At 43.6% G+C, this 15,833-nt stretch overlaps 1 long non-coding RNA gene across 1 annotated transcript; it reads right to left on the bottom strand.

Moving 5' to 3' along the window:
- Positions 1-7,136: 7,136 nt before the first annotated feature.
- Positions 7,137-9,508, bottom strand: LOC130173826 (uncharacterized). Its single transcript, XR_008828503.1, has 3 exons — positions 8,357-9,508; positions 7,801-7,927; positions 7,137-7,562 (listed from the first exon to the last, which is right to left on the bottom strand). It is a non-coding gene; the product is annotated as an uncharacterized LOC130173826 (long non-coding RNA).
- Between the last annotated feature and the right edge of the window lie 6,325 nt (positions 9,509-15,833).

Below are 15,833 nucleotides of genomic sequence, written 5' to 3'. Positions count from 1 at the left end.
CACCCCCCCTCCACTTCCCAATACAAAACAAAAATACAGCCACCATCACACTGCTTTTTAGCTCCTATGTTCCCTCAGTTTCGCTGCAGCTTTTTCTGATACCGTCTTCATTTTAAGAGTGAAGCTGCTGCTGAAGTAAAGGCCTTAGGTGGAACTGGTTGTAGTTTCTCTGTCATTCCTGTTCGTCTTCTTCCTCTTCTTCACCTGCAACTGCCGCATGTCTGGCCACTTGTTTAACTGAGTTGCTTGAGGCAGTTAATTGGCCCGGCTGAGACGACATTAACTCAAGTGCAGGACTGAAATGAATGAACCCTGTTAAGATGATTATCTGCTCTTCTCATAGGAGTGGTTGATGAAGTATGGCTACCTGTCCCCCTCAGACCCCTCCACTGGGCAGCTACAGGCTTGGACAGTTGTCACTACTGCTGTCAGGTCCATGCAGATGTTTGCAGGCCTCAAAGACACTGGAGTCATTGGTGAGGGTTACAGTCAGCTGCATGCTTTGATCCTGAGACTTCTCCCTGTTTAATCTGTGTGTGACTCCCCTCTGTGCTGTGATTGGTTCAGATGAGGAGACCATGGCATTGATGAATAGCCCCCGCTGCTCCCTGCCTGACCAGGAGGAACCATCCAAATCAGTGGCCAACCCAGAGGGGAGGAACATGAGGAGGGGGAGAAGGGCCATCTCCATGTGGACATGCAGGAACATTAACTGGAGGTAGGACCACACCATTCCCTCATTACATAGACCAGATTATGATCTGCTAAACTTTTCATCTTCAGTAATTCAGGTTGCACTCATACACCTCCTCTTCCCATCTGTCCCGGGGAACAGTCCGCTCACTGGTCTTATATGCTTTGAGAGTGTGGGCGGAGCCAACACCCCTGGAGTTCCATGAGGTCAGTGTATCTTGACCGACACTGTATTAAAGACTTAAAGATGGTAGATGACTTTCTACATAGCCATGCCTTCCTGTCCGCTGCTGTATATCTGCTCTGTTTCCCTCTGTCCCCAGGTGAGTAGTCCAGAGGCAGCTGACCTGCAGCTAGACTTCCTCCATGGTTACCATGGTGACAGTTATCCCTTCGATGGGGCATGTGGTGCAGTCGGCCATGCTTTCTTCCCATCAGGTAGAAAAATTATTAATTCACCCTCTGATATTATTACAACTTCCCATGTTCACTGGAAAACCTGGAGGGTTTAGATCTCCAGTTTTTGAAACACATGGAAAATGATAGAAATACCACAGTGTCCTGTAAAAAAATCCTGGAAAATAATTTAGACTTTTGCATCTTTTGCTGAGAGTGAACTCAATGTCTCAATGATCTCAGGGGGCAGCTCAGGTTCAAGCTCTGTTCAGGGAGTATATGGGTTGTTCTCTGTAATGTTTTGAAATCTCTGAACATCCCATGGATCACACCAGGTTGGTGAAGACAGCAGTACTGAAAAGGCTGGATAAAATCACCACTGAAATGTAACTAGACAGTGAAGTGTGAGTGAACTGGTCCCACAGTTCACTCCTAGTGGAAAACGTTTCTTGAATGAGGTGACTCCAGTGTCAGAGAATAGGGACTTGTGTTGTGTTTCCTGTCCATCAGCTCTTCTGGTGTGTAATCAACATTGTCTGTAGCTGCTTGAGGGATTTTCTCCTTCTGTCAAAAGTGAAAGATAAGAACAATTATCACAACTACACCTTTGGATGTCCCACCACCCCCCAGCCCTCACCCCCTCTCTCTTACTCTCTCCCCCCTCCCTAGCCCCTAAGGGCACTGACCTGTTCACGGTATTGGTCCATGAGCTTGGCCATGCACTGGGCCTCGCTCACTCCTCATCTCGCCACTCAGTGATGAGACTGAACCCAAAGCTACAGATTCTTTCATACATTTTGTGCAGCTTCAAACTTACATCAGGTTCACATGAAAAAAAGAGAAAATTCAATTGTTAAAATATGATTATTGTTAAACCTATCTGGTTATTTGATGGAGGTTAATATATCTTTTATATTAACAGACAAGTTTCTTGAGGGGAGATATATATATATATATATATATATATATATTGCATATACTCCTAAATATTAGGAGACTTCTCAATATTTCTCAGCAGTCAAAGATTTGTGCTTCAGGATGTTTAATAATCTAACTTGACGCTGAAAAAGCATTTGAGCAGGTTAATTTCTCCAAATTGTTGTTGAATCAAAGTTGTATTTTTGAATGAATAAAAAGTTGGTTGTTTGTCTCCTGAAATGGCCATGAAAGCATGTGGGTGTTGAATTTGAAACTTAGCAGTTGATGGAAGTACAGTATGTAAACTATGAAGAACAAAAATAAATACATTTTGGAAATGAAAAATGCTATTTCTGTATCTTTATTCATTTATTAATTCATATATTGAGATTTATGTTATTCCTGTATTTCTACATTAAGTCTTTCTGTGACAGTATTTCTGTGTCCATATGTTCATTAGGTATTTACTTTAAAGCACAGCTGTTATCTCATGATCTCGCCGTTATCATATCATTATTATTTGATTATCTGTATGATCTGAACTGTTTTCTTGTCATTAATAGATTTACTCTGTCCATGATCAATTATCAGAAATAACGTTAACAGCAGCTGATAAAGATTATTTCCTCCACACTTCTGTTATAATAATGGAGGGACTAACTGTGTATCTGTGGTTTGTTAACAGTGTAGTTACCAATAGTCACTAAGACTGTTTATCATAATCTGACACCTTTTTTTTTTTTAAGTATATTTTTTGGGCTTTTTATGCCTTTATGATAGCACAGTAGAGAGAGACAGGAAATGGGGAGGCAGAGAGAGGGGGAATGACATGCAAAAAAGGGCCGTCCATTGCGAGATTCGAACCGGGGCCAACTGCAGCGAGGACTGTAGCCTTTACATATGGGGCGCTTGCTCATCCCACTGCGCCACTCAACAACCATAACCTGACACCTTTTAATCCACTGATCATTGACATGATATTTGGAGAAATAATTAAATAAAAATTGCATCATAAAAGATAAATAAAGTGAACAGAGTGAAGGTAAACATCAGTGTTGATGGCCGTGTCGGCGCAGTGAGGTGACCCGCCCAGAGCGTGAGGTCATAGCCACAGTCTGTCACTGATTCAGGTTTTTGTTCTGTTTGATTATTGTTTCATCATGAGAAGGCTTCTGCTGTCAGGAGTCTGTCTTTAGTATAATTAGCTTTAAATAGATTCTGTTTCTGATTAAGGTAAAAGGAACCAGCTGCAGCCCACTGATGCTGCTCGCCTCATCCCAGAGTCTCAGTTCCACCACAGAGCCCAACACCACCGCCAGTGACACAGACATAGGTATTAGGAAGATTGGAGCCACTGCAGCCCTAGCTACATGTCTGACAGACAGTAAGGAGAACAGCAGCTTCTAACCGGATCAGCTTACAGATATGTTTAAATGATGTTTAATGTGCTGCAGCTGTTTGTGTGGTAACTCATTCAACTGTCCCAAAGTTATTGTCCCTGCCCAACAGGAGATTACTGGAACATTATACAGGAAAACAAAAAGACAGAAATCTGTACTAAAAACTGTAACTTTGGAAGATGGCAGCTCAACTTCAGGTAAACGTTTGAATCCAGTTTTACGCAGACTGAGACTTTGGTTTTTGTTCCTCGAGATATGATTCCCTCTGCTGTGATTTGTATTTAGTTTAACATGGTAAACTGGGTCTGAAGCTCATCTACTCTTACTTCCTGATTGAGAAATCTGGATCAGGCCTTGAGCCCCGCCCATCACCTGCTTGCTCCAGGTTGACAGGTGAAAGAGCAGAGAGTATCAAGATGGGTAGAGAAGGGAAATATCAGAGAGACATGAGAGAGACCAAATGTGTTTTATTTGTCTATGTTGTTTGTTAGCTTGTAACTAGCAGTGGCTGACACAGTTTTAGTGGTTGTGCTAATGCTAACTCTGGCTCTCTATACTGACAAGGTTTCAAGTTTTTTTGGCCCCACCCCCTGTCCCCACAAGTTGACAGGATTTGTTCCTTAGGTTTGTGACATATGAAACCCTGGCTGTCTGAATCTGTTTTAATGAGAATGTCATTGGTTCGCTACCATTCAAGGTAGAAATACTTGGTCATGTTGACTGATTATTTCCCTCATCATGTCTTGTATTGTATAAAAAACACTTGCTATGGGTACTACTCTATGCCAGGGTACTGGAAAAGTGGGTTCGGTCGGTAGTCGAACCTCAGATCGAGGAGGAGCAATGTGGGTTTCGTCCTGGCGTGGAACTGTGGACCAGCTCTTTACCCTCGCTAGGTTGCTGGAGGGGGCATGGGAGTTTGCCAATCCAGTCCACATGTGTTTTGTGGATTTGGAGAAAGCTTATGACCATGTCCCCAGGGGCTCCCTGTGGGGGCTGCTCCGGGAGTATGGGGTGTATGGCCCCTTGTTAGCGGCCATTAAGTCCCCAAAGGAGTGTGAGTCTGGTTCACGTAGCCGGCAGTAAGTCGGACCTGTTCCCGGTGAGGGTTGGACTCCGCCAGGGCTGCTCTTTGTCACCGGTTCTGTTCATAACTTTTATGGACAGAATTTCTAGGCACAGCCGGGTGGTGGACGGGTTTGGGTTTGGTGGCTGGAAGATCTCGTCTCTGCTTTTTGCGGAGGTTTTTGCTTCATCGAGCACTGACCTTCAGCTCTCGCTTGGGTGGTTAGCAGCCGAGTGTGAAGTGGCTGGGATGAAGATCAGCACCTCCAAGTCTGAGGCCATGGTTCTCAGCCGGAAATGGGTGGATTGCCTGCTCCAGGTCGGGGGAAGGCCCTGCCTCAGGTGGAGGAGTTTAAGTATCTCGGGATTCTGTTCACAAGTGAGGGTAGGAAGGAGCGGGAGATCGACAGGCGGATTCGGGCGGTGTCAGCAGTGATGCGGGTGCTGAATCGGTCCGTTGTGGGGAAGAGGGAGCTAAGTCGGAAGGCGAAGCTCTCGATTTACTGGTCAATCTACGTTCCAATCCTCACCTATGGTCATGAGCTTGGGTAATGACTGAAAGAACGAGATCGTGAATACAAGCGGCCAAAATGAGTTTCCTCCGCAGGGTGGCCTGGCTCAGCCTTAGAGATAGGGTGAGGAGCTCGATCATCCGGGAGGGGCTCAGAGTAGAACCACTGCTCCTCCATGTCGATGGGCAGCAGACGAGCAGAGTCGATACAGGGAAGTCAGTCTGGAGATGAACGCTGGAAAGTCTGGCATGATACTAAGAACAATCTGGCAACGAGTGAGTGAACCGGGGATGCATATATGCTGGCCTGATTGGAGTTAGAGTGCAGCAGGGGGCAACAGATGAGGACAGTGAGGCTGATTAGGAGGTGTGGCAGAGTGGAAAGTGAGACAGAGGCAGGTTGTGATACTGACTAGTCATATGTTGTGTCTTAATATTTAACAAAATAGTATTTACTGCGTGGGAAAAGTGAAGAAGATGAATATGTCACAGTACACTAGTTTGCGCCTTTTCTACCATTATTGCCGCTGCTGCAACTGCACACAAACAAGAGACTATGCCTTTAAAGGGGACATATTATGCTCCTTTTCAACAAGTTTGAATAAGTCTCAGAGGTCCCCAAAACATGTCTTTGAAGCTTCTTGCTAAAAAATCCACTCCAATCCTATATTTCAGCAAGCCTGTAAACCCCTCTTTTTCAGCCCTGTTCAGAACAGGCTGTTTCTGTGTCTGTAGCTTTAAATGCACATGAGCTGTGTCTGACCACACCCCTCTTCGGAAGGGGATGCCGTTTGGGCTTCTGGCACCATGCTCCAATGTTTACGGTGATCGTGACCAGCGACCTGGCGTCATAGCGATTTGGTTCAACCACACGACTTTTATCCAGAATGTGACCCAGAGGGAGAGGCTGCTGAAGAAGTTCAAACTCTACAACTGCAGCAGGACGTTTCGGAATGGTTGGTAACCAATTTTGTGTATTTTGACATTACATTTTCAGTTTGTTGATGAGAGCTGGCACACAGTTACTAACATGTAGCTAGGTAGCTAATTCTAACTGTTACTGTCTCGTCTTTTGGTAAATAAGCACTATTGTGAATTGTGTAATGTAGTTATCTGTCATGCCTCCTTAGATATACTTTTACAGTCTATGAAAATGTTTGTTGTATGTGGACTGCTACAGGTGTTCAATGTCAAGACTAGTCAGATACTTTAATAGATGCTGACAAAGTAAATCATTTTTCTCAATGTTTTGGGCAGAGATGATCATCATAACATCTTCCTTTATGTAGTAATTTTATTTTGTGTATTACAATAAAAGCTGTTAATCAGCAGAAACATGTCTGACACCAACAGTAATCTTTAGTCAAATAATAAACTGTGCAGTTTTCTACACTACACTGTGGTCAAGCTCCACCTTATATGCAATAAGTGACATGTTATAAATTACCTGTGTTATATGCGCTTGATATGTAGCCAAGCTTACTTCTTACCCACCTTAGCTCCACTGTCTGTCAGTGTTTGAATTTCATAAGCTTTATATTTTGGTGAATGTTACCATTTTTCTCTATATTTTGGATAGGTGCTCCTGTGGAAACTGTGCAACCATGCCCACAGAAGCTGAGAAAATCTGCTGCTAGGAGATACCACAGGTAGCATTCTCACTGGGCTAATCAGTCATTTGTTTTGATTACATTACATTTATAAAACCATAGCATTTACCATTTGCAATTCACTGTAGGTTACCAGACGGCTGTGGGAGATCGAGGTAGATTTACCATGTATGGTAGACCGTCCTGGGTTGGAGCCGCTCTGCCTCAATGTGTACTCCCTCCAGATTGCCTGAAACATGTACCGCACTGACTATGGTCCTTTACGGTTGAGAGGAAATACACCAGTACGTTTTGCTTCTTTGTAAAAACATAGTTTCAATCTGAATAAAAGATGTTAGGCAATCTTGCTTTACTTCAGTGCACATAATTTTACAATGGTTATAACACACCACAAATGGAGTAACACACCCTCAAACAAATTAGTTTAGCTGCTCTTTGATTTGTAAAGTTCTTCTATCAGCAGATAGTGTGCATATAATATATGAATTCAGAGGAGTCATTTCTTTAGTAACAATCAAGCATTTATTTATCAAATGAGGGACTTATAATCAGTGATAGTAAAAAAAGCTGTAGGATTCACTGGATCCATAAAAAAATTGTGAGACACATCATAGATATATGTTTGCAAGACTAAATGCCCTGTCCAGTTGTTTTAGTCAGTACAGGTATCTAGCCTATAGGAGCTTTGTGAGCTGGTGCTGGGGCTTCGTTGGTCGCAGAATCTGGGTCGTCATTCCAGCCTGCCTGGTCCTACACATCAGTGCTGAGTTTCCTGACGCCACAGGCCGGTACGTGGGTTTTAGACTGCCCCATGATAGAACCGGGACACATAGCTGGATATGACCTTCTCCTTCTCAGGCCGCTAGAACTGTGCAGTGAGGTCCTCTGGGATGGGGATGGCCAAAACAGCTTCTGTGTATGGTCCCAGGTCATCAAAGACTTTTTCAAATATGAGGTCCACCACATTCCCTGTTTGATAAAACACAAAAGAATTTGTTCACATTTTTCACTTTTTTTGTTTTTTTTTACAAAACTATGACTGAAAGTCTGTTTCTAACCACCTCCTGACATTTTCTTTACTGTATTTTATTGTTGATGGAACTGTCATAACATTATACATGCAATACTTAATACAATGTGTACAAAACATTTTTTGGTTGAAAAATAAAATAATATAACACTTATAAAATGTCGGCTCAGTCTTAACTGGTTTAGCTCTGCATTCTCCCTTCATGGCCTTTGGAAATTGGACCTTGAACAGTGGTTCACCTTCTTTTGTTTGGGCTTGTGGTCTGTCAGCATTTTCATTGTAGTAAGTGGCAGCGAGGTAGAGTCTGGAGGTACAGTAAAGAGAAAATCAAAGATGTTAATATTGACAGAAACCTTAGCCTACACACTCTCACAAGTTCTAAGTAACCACAGCTTCATTTACCTGCACAGCATTCCAAGACTGATAAATGATAACAACAAATGCACTCAATTATGTGTAAATTGGGTTGTCAATAGCTTGTAAATACTGCAAATAGCTCACTATATGTGCAAATGCAAAAAATGTGTATTATAGACTATCCCATTGGACATATCCCCTTAGCTCTTCACTTATCTAGATATTCCCTACAGGCACTGTATCTGTTGTTGGGCCTGAACATGTGGTCCCCCCCCCCTTTTTTGTTACTTTATTATTTTTTTTGTGGTGTTTAACGGAACATCACACACGGATCCGACAAGAGATCTCTGCCGACGGAGATCACGATCTCTCTTACCTGCAGAAGGAAGAAGCAAATTCTTCACGGAGGCGTGGACAACTCGACGTTCGTTACCCTCTAATTAAGTTGACATCGCTGGTTTTCTTCACTGCCAACAAGAAATCAGCCGCCGCAACCCTCACGAACGAGGACGGCACCGTCAGGACCACATCGGAGCAACCGTGTTGGATTCCACCGACGGACTGATACACACCCCATCGCTTGGAGGCGATCCAAGTAAGAGGTTTACATCTGGGCAGAGACTGTAGTAATCGTGTAATAACTTAGCTGTGGATGTTAGTTTAACTTTGATTTGTTGTGTTCGAAGTGTGCTGTTTGTGACAATACGGACTGCCGTGTCCGTGACCTGATATAGTTGAGAGTGGTGAGGCTGCTGTGTGAGGCGTGCCGGTAGTCACCGCTCCTGATAAACTGTGTGTCCCGTTACAGGACTGCTGCATGTGCCAACACGGGTGTGGAGTGAGTTGATCAGTCCTATAACCGATCAGACAACGGGCATACCACTTCACAGCCGTACGCACACTCTCTGTGGACTGAATAACTATTCCTCCCATCCAGTGGTTGTTCGGCTCCGCCGTGAGTCATTTGTTTTCTTTGCCACACCTACATAAACACTTACATATAGATTCATTCTTTACCACACATACCAGCACATATTTATATATTCGACGTCCCTTTGGTCATTATTGTGTATGTTCATTGTGATCCATGACTGATTGAGAAGGTCTGAGCTCGAACTTAATCCTTCATTTAATACTCACGGTCCCTGACCCAGAGACCCATTACTTGGAGTGAACTATTAAGGTTATGAGACTACAAACTGATTTGGTTATTGTTCCCGGTTTCCGGGTGGTGCCCCGCATTATTTTATTTTTTTTAAGATAAACGCAAAGCTTGTGCTACAGAAAATGGACCAGACTCAGTGAATAGCTCCCTAAGCTTAACATGTCCTATGATAACTATTAATTTAGCTGTACAGACTAATGAGCAGTGATAACTAACATGTCTTTGGGGTCATCAGGTGGGAACCTCCTTTCACCAGTGTTTCGTCTAGTTGGTCCCACGACACCTCCAGGAGGCTAGACAGTGATCACTGGCGTCCCAGAGTCAATCCCCTAATGCCAGCCATCACTGCTCCTCACACCACCATTTTCTTTATCTTGCCTATGCTACCACAAACAACACCATCATCAACTCTGACAAGACACACTAGCAGATTCAGCAAACAAACTCCCCTAAACAGTTGGAGAAAGTGGCAGCCATTTTGAAGGAGGCAGAGTCAAGGAGAGAAGCCTTTTTGAGCTAAACTCTCCCCCGCCGGATTAGGCTGTGCTCTTGCCCCCCCCTCCCCCACTCTCCAAGACAATGAGGGATGTAGAGTCAGGGAGAGGGGCCTTTTTAGGCTGGCTCTCCCCCGCCGGATTAGGCTGTGCTCTACATCCCCCCTATTCTTCAACACCACACCATGCAACTCACCTAAAGCAAACAAACTCACCTAAACAGCCACAGACACACTACAAATCAATTCGATACAAGCAAACAATACAGGCCACCTCACCTGGACTAACCGCATGGTCTCAAAGAGGCTCACACAGGCCACACCCCCACTTAAAAACACTTCCTCTTCCTGGATTTCTTCCTTGCTTCTCCTAAGAGTCTATCTATCCTAAGTGCTCCCCCTGCTGGGCCCCCAGCTACCATTACTCCTTCTCATCCAAATCCACTGACTGGATCTAGCTGCCTCATCTGACATGTCCTTTACAATTTTCCTCACACTCTGTCCACTTGCTCCTAACTCCCTTACCAAAGAGACAACAGACCTTGCTACAAATCCTCTACATCCTACTTCCACTGGACAAATCCTAACTTTCCATCCTCGCTGCTCTGCTTCTGCCCCTAACTCTGCATACCTGAGCTTTTTCCTTTCATATGCTTCCTCAACTAAGGCCTCCCACGGAACATTCAGCTCTATGAAATATACTTTCATTCTACTCCTAGACCACAAGACTATATCAGGCCTTAGCTTTGTAATGGCTATTTCCTGGGGAACAAGAAGCTTTCCTCCTAAATCTACCTGCATTTCCCAATCACAAGCACCTTCTAAGCTGCCTTGCCTTCTTGTTGTCTTACCAACTTTCTCTCCCTCTTGAACAAACTTGATTGCACCTTTCTTTGTTTTAGGTCCTCCTAAATTTGCCTGCCTCCGTAACTCTTCAATTCCTGCAGCTAAGCTTTTTAGAACCTGGTTATGTCGCCACGTATACCTGCCTTGCGACAGACTAACCTTACACCCTGACAGAATGTGCTTTAAAGTTGCAGTACCTGAACACAATGAACATAGTGGGTCTCCATTTACCCAGAGTTTTAGGTTCTGGGGAGTTGGCAGTACATCATAAGTTGCCCCTATCAAGAATCTAATACTACTTTCCTCCATGCTCCAGAGTTCTTTCCAGCTAAGCTTTTTCTTATCTACACCTTCCCAATTCACCCACTGTCCCTGCTTAGCCTGGGCCACTGCTTTAGCACCCCTTAATCATTCCTCCTGTCTACGAACCTGCTCCACGACTAGCTTTCTCTTCTCCTTGGGACCTGCTCTACTCCACACCGGTTTGCCTGGGCCAAGCCCCAAGCCTCCCCGGCCTATTTGGACATTACCCACAATCTCTGTATGCCTAAGCGTTGCTTCTGCCTCCTGCACTGCGATTCTTGGATTCCACTTTCTCCCCTTGATTGGGTTTGGAACCACCTTACTAACTACCGCATCTTTGCTCCCAGATAACAGGAGCTCTGTCCTAACCTTGGTACATTTAAACTCCTCCACTAGACTAGTTACTGGGAGCTGAAGTATGCCTTTCCCATACAGTGCCACTGTGCTTAAACATCTAGGAACACCTAGCCACTTCCTAATGTAAAAGCTAACTAATTTTTCCATTTTTTCTGCAGTGGATATTGGAATCTCATATACAGACAGTGGCCACATCAGCCTGGGAAATAACCCAAACTGCAGACACCACAGTTTCAACTTTCCTGGCAGCCCAGATTTATTTATTCTATCCAGTCCCTCAGCAACATCCTTCCGAAACTGCACTACCTGTTCTCCGTCATTCAAGTCTGCCTTGTACCACCTACCTAGACTCTTTACTGATTTTTCCCTAATTATTGGAATTTTCTCTTTCATCTATTACAAACTTCCTATCACTTAACTTCCCTCTGCTTATTGAGATACTTCTAGACTTACTAGGCTTGATTTTCATACTAGCCCACTTTAAGTTTTTATTAAGTCTCTCAAGTATTCTTTTCATACATGGCACCGTTGTAGTTATCAACGTCATGTCATCCATGTAGGCCCTAATTGGTGTAAGGCGCACCCCATCCTGCCGCCTCTCTCCACCTACAACCCACTTAGAAGCTCTAATGATTACCTCCATCGCCATTGTGAATGCCAATGGAGAAATCGTGCACCCTGCCATGATGCCTATTTCTAGCCTCTGCCATCCTGTTGTGAAGCCTGCTGTGCTTAAGCACAGCCTAATATCTTGGAAATACAATTTTACTAAATTAACCACTACTCCAGGTACTTTAAAATAATCAAATGCCTCCCAAATAAGGCTATGTGGCACTGAACCAAACGCGTTTGCTAAATCCAAAAATATGACATTCAAGTCTCTTTTCTCTGTCTTGGCTGCCTGAATCTGATGCCAAATCATGCTAGTGTGCTCTAAACATCCTGCGAACCCTGGTATTCCTGCCTTCTGTACTGCAGTATCAATTAAGCTATTCCTTTCTAAATAACTAGTTAATCTCCGTGCGACAACGCTAAAGAAGATCTTCCCCTCTACATTTAGGAGAGAGATCATTCGAAACTGACTCAGGTCTGAGGATTCCTTCTCCTTTGGGATAAAAACACCTCCTGCCCTACGCCATGCTCTGGGAATAACCTGTTTCTCCCAAACTATTCTCAATTGCCTCCACAAAAACTTTAGGATATCAGGTGCGCTTTTATAAACCCTGTAGGGGACTCCATTTGGCCCTGGGGCCGAAGAAGCCTTTGCACACCTGACTACCTCCTCAACCTCCTTCCACCTGGGTGGTCTAACATCCATCTCATGATCTATCTTTCCTACTGGCGGCATGTCAGGTGGAAGGCCTATTACTCTATTCTGCTCCAAATCTGAATATGTGTTTCCTAGATATTTTTCTACTTCTAACTTTGTTGCCTTTGTCACACGGTGAGGTCAAGTTTGGGTTTGTCCTGTCTCCATGTCTTGTCATTTCCTGTTTTATTTTGAAAGGTTAACTCTCCTCTCGTTTCAGGTCACTTGCCCTTCCTCATGTGTCACCTGTCTGAGTGTCTTCCCTGATTCCTGATTGTGTCCACCTGTTCCCCATTTGCCCTAATGTGTCTTATAGTCTGCGTCTCCCTTTGTCTTGTGCCAGAGTGTCTCGTTCCAGTCGTGCACCCCAGCTTCCTATCACAGTCCATGCCTTGCCTTGCCTTGTCTTTGCCTTATACTTCGTCTTTACCTCCTTGTGAGTGATTTTTTGTTTGTAATTTCATAGAATATAGAGTTTTCTGTTTGTCAAGTTTATAGTAGTTTTTGTAACCTCCTTGTGAGTGATTTTTTGTTTGTAATTTCATAGAATAGAGTTTTTTTGTTTGTCAAGTTTATAGTAGTTTTTGTAACCTCCTTGTGAGTGATTTTTTGTTTGTAATTTCATAGAATAGAGTTTTTTGTTTGTCAAGTTTAGAGTAGTTTTAGTAACCTCCATGTGAGTGATTTTTTGTTTGTATTCTCATAGTGTAGAGTTTTGTTTGTCAAGTTCATAGCAGTTTTGTAGCCTCCTTGTGGAGTGATTTTCTGTTGGTTTATTCCTTTTTTGTTTCAGCAGTTTTGTCCCTCCAGTTGGAGTGGTTTTTGTTTATTAGATTCTTCCTGAATAGCATAATTTTTCATAGTTGGTTTTATTTGTCACTCCCTCTCGAGGTAGGAGTATTTAAATAAAGACTGCCTTATTGACACTCTGCATCTGAGTCCTCATTCTAGTCCAGGCCTGACAGCCTTAAGCTGCCCTCCCTTTTCCTGGTTAAACAATCCTTTAACAAACTTGAAAGGGTCCCTATAAAACGCTGTCCTTACATACTCTTTATTCTTTCTCTTTTTCCTAAGATATTCAGCCCTTCTAAGTACTGCTAGTCTGCCTCTCAAATCTTCTTGCAACACATTAATTCCCCCCCTCTCTTCCTCTGTTGCCCTTTTCCACTGCTTTCTTAATTGTCTTCTTTCCTTAACTAATTTCTCCATTTCCCTTTGCTGTGTAGACTTGACTAACTGTGCTCTTTCCACCCTCTTTCTGTCTTGCACCCCAAATCTTTCTGCACCATAGGAGTAAATTATATCCCCCATCTTCTCTAGTCTATCGCTTGCATTTCCTCTTAGTCTACTTAGAATTGCTGACAAATCTCTATTGACTGGCTCCCATTCTTTCTTGCTATTTGCCCTCGGCCATTTTACTCTAGTTTTCTGCTCCATATTTCTCTCCTTGACTGGCTTATTCACCTCAGTCTCAGCTGCATCCCCTCTTGTACTCTCCTCTTCCCCCTCTGTAGCTGTGTTATTGATATCCTTCGAACTGTGGTTTTCTACCTGTCGCTGGACTTCATCCGACTTATTCGATTGACTTCTTAAAAAGTATCGATCGATGCGGCCACACTGCCTTTCCTTTGCAACACATCTCTTTCTTCCCTGATGCATTCTAAGGCCCCTAACTGACGTTACTTTCTGCCAGCCACAAGGACAAATCTGGAGCTTATTTCCCTCTGGCCTATCATTTTTATTCTCTCTCTCTCATTAATTAATATTGATTAACATAATAATACTGATTAATAATTAATTAACGTTATACTTCAATGATTTATTAAGGATTTTAAGGATTCTTAGTTAATAACCAAACGTGCTCCTACTGGACCCAACACTGTAAACATGATATAGACGTTAAAACGGCCATCATAAGGCATGACTCTCAATAATAACTTTCACAGCACTAATAAACAAGCCCGGACACCTATGCTAATCACTACAGAGCCTATTTTTAGTCTGAATTCTACCGACTTGACTATACAGACAGCTAAAATGCCTTTAAAGTATAATACATTTAGCAGGGTGGCTCTAATCAATGTCACACGGCGATACCAAGCAGAAGAATTGCATACAATCTGTACCCAGCTATACCCGGCTGCGCGTCGACGAAGCAAAACGTTAGCCACATTAGCTGCCATGCTAACAACACACGCAACAGGCTCTCGTGAAAAAACAGTAAAGCAACATAAAATTGTAAAACTTACAGCTCCCAAGTTCAAAGTTGGATCACCGACAGTCGGTACTGATCCAAGCTTTATCTTGAGACTTGTAGCAAATCCTGCATTGTACTGGCCCTCGTTGAGAAAGCAGTCCGAGGTGAAATGGTTAGCACACACGTACAACACTTTCGGAGTTGGAGCGGGTACATTTCCATCAAAAACAAAATTAATCCACTGGGTCTTCAGATCCTCGGGCGTAGAGGGTTAAAAAAAGACTTCTGTGTTGGTTTGTGCAGCCAACAACAAAGCTACTGTGTTTCGCTCGTACCTTCGACATTGTTCTACCGAAAGCTAGTGTTCGCGAGGGAAGTAATGATAGCGTCTGCAAGACGGACTCGGTGGGCAGAACACAAACCTAGCTCGGGTAGTGTCACCCACCCAGGGGGAGGTGGCATCGCCCTTCTTGATGACATCAAGGGAAATTCGCCTATCTAAGCACACATTTCCTGAAAGGTGGAGAAAGCAAAAGACGGAGAGGATGGACTTTTCTCATGTTTGGGGGGTTCGTAGACATGCCAGGGACACATACTACTGATAGAAAACCATGGAAAACTGCATTTTGCATAATATGTCCCCTTTAAGCACGATTTGGAAAACAGGGCCCGGTTTTTCAAAACACTACACACAATTAGCACAACCACACACCCAATTAGCAGAATACCTCAGATCCTTTGCAAAATGAAACACACACGTTTCATATGACTTAATTCTGTTTGACCCAGTTACACACTGCTGCAGTGGCTATTGCTCTAAGACTGCAAGGGAAGCTCAGCTTCCCCTAAAATGTCAACAAAATAAGTGGTCAAATATGTACTGTTTTGTGTACATTTCATTGACTAAATATGCGCTAGAACACGTTCATCTTTTGTTCAGAATCAGCTACTTATCACAGGTAACTGACACGACTTCTTCTCATTCATTCCCGCAGCGCCACAGTGCTTTACACAGTGTAGACGCCGAGCGTCTACTGACTTCAATGGGGAAGCAGAGAGCGGATTGTTCCACTGCAGCGAAACTAGATGGTCATTGGATAAATGCTGGGCTTTGTCCCGCCCATCGGATGCTCAGCGTCTCTGGGGGTCTATGGGACAGTGGGCTGGCCCGGACGCTCGGCTT

This window comes from Seriola aureovittata, chromosome 8, assembly GCF_021018895.1.
Source record: "Seriola aureovittata isolate HTS-2021-v1 ecotype China chromosome 8, ASM2101889v1, whole genome shotgun sequence".
In the NCBI taxonomy this organism is placed as follows: domain Eukaryota; kingdom Metazoa; phylum Chordata; class Actinopteri; order Carangiformes; family Carangidae; genus Seriola; species Seriola aureovittata.
This window is presented reverse-complemented; position numbering and strand designations above follow the sequence as displayed.